The following is a 1,739-nucleotide window of genomic DNA, read 5'->3' on the forward strand; positions in this document are numbered from 1 at the left end:
TATATGAGAGGTATGACTAAAAATGGTGTAGGGGTAAAAAAAGTGTATCTATGATGATGAAGAATCACTAGCACATCTTCATTGTGATGCCCTTTGCCAAGTTCTTGCTCCTCTCATATCAGTTTGGCAAGATTGAAAGGCAAATAGCCCAAGACCCCTATTTATACTAGAGTTAAGAAGGTTGAGGGGAAGCTTCTAGATATGAGATGATATAAGCGCTAGTAAAAGGATGATGATATCATCGATGACATAGGCATTACTAACATAACCAGTGATATGAGCCATGCTTATGTAAGTCTTGATATAAGGAGTTTTCTAAAACCTCCAAGTAATGTTCTAGAACCTTCTAGCACTTTCTCGAATCTTTTAGAAGTTTCTAGAAGACATTAGATTTCTTGGTGTCCATTACCTTTGCTTGCACTTCCTTTTCTTCTTCCATATGTGTTTGAGAGTCGAAACATTCATTACTAGATGTTGCCTCTCCCAAATGGATGTTCGGCAGCCGCTTGGAGGGAGTCGGTAAGAGGTTAACCACATGGACATGATCGTGCCTTTAGAATTCGGCAAGTTTAAAAGAAAGGGAGCTTTCTGCCTAGAGGGTTCGGTTCGGGAACCCTCTGGGCCATTCTGGAGTTCTCGGGGAAAGACATCGCAGGGCTCCTAGGAGCCTCTTTAAAAGGAAGGCCGAGCCGCGATCGGGGCCATCAGAGATGAATCGGAACAGCTGATCCAGCCTCCCTTACCTGAAATCAGCACCACGGTCTCGCAGGCTGTAGCCTACGCCACTATACGATGTTTTATCTCTATTTCCACTCCCCACACATGCTCCCTGATCTCTCAGACGTGCAAGCAGTGCAGGCTAAGCCAGCAGAGCGATTATAATATAGCATTGAGCCCATTCTTCGGCCAGAGTGGCGCCATCTTCGACCCCTTCTCCTGGGATCCCTTCCCGGCCAGCAGCTCCGCCCTCTTCAGCAGGACTTTTGCTGACTGGCCCGCGAGGCATCGGCCGTGGCCAACACTCAGGTGGATTGGAAGGAGACGCCCGAGGCCCACATCTTCCAGGCCGACCTGCCGGGGCTGAAGAAAGAGGAGATGAAGGTGTAGGTGGAGGACGGGCGCGTGTTGTGCATCAGCGGCGAGTGCAGCAGGAAGGAGGAGAAGCAGGAGGGCGACAAGTGGCACCGCGTCGAGCGGGCACACGGTAGCTTCCTGAGGCGCTTTCGCCTTCCTGACAATGCCAAGCCCGAGGAGATGAGCGCCCGCGTGGAGAATGGGGTGCTCACCATCACCGTGCCCAAGCGCCAGACTCAGCAGCCCAACCAGTCCGCCATCACCGACGAGCCCATCTCCGGCTGAAGCCTATTCTCTACGACCCATCCCATACTGGTTGCAAATAAAACACCGTTTTCCATGCCGTGCAGAGTGCAATCCGGAAACTTCTTGCTAATCCCATCCCAAGGAAACTTCTTTGTAGTCCCATCCCAACAAAGGGGCCAACAACCCCCAAATTTTGTATCGCTTTTCCACCTTAATATACCAACACACATTTTCACACACTTCGTTTTCCGCTTCCTCTTTAATTTTGGGCTAGTGCCTTAGTGCTTCTTTCTTTCGGTAAAAGGGTTTCTACAATGCGCATTACGGGGTGAACAAGACTCGCACAAGCAACGTGAGTTGCACCAAGTGAGGCTCGAGAACTCCTGCTCGGACGTCATACGTGAGTAGGTGGCAAGCTA

General features: G+C 50.1%; 1 pseudogene; it reads left to right on the plus strand.

The window, feature by feature from the left end:
* Nucleotides 1-676: 676 nt before the first annotated feature.
* Nucleotides 677-1,539, plus strand: LOC148037780 (18.1 kDa class I heat shock protein-like; annotated as a pseudogene).
* The last annotated feature ends 200 nt before the right edge of the window (nucleotides 1,540-1,739 follow it).

This window comes from Lygodium microphyllum, chromosome 4 (genome assembly GCF_053477565.2).
Source record: "Lygodium microphyllum isolate KBCC chromosome 4, Lygodium_microphyllum_v1.1.10, whole genome shotgun sequence".
Classification (NCBI taxonomy): Eukaryota; Viridiplantae; Streptophyta; class Polypodiopsida; order Schizaeales; family Lygodiaceae; genus Lygodium; species Lygodium microphyllum.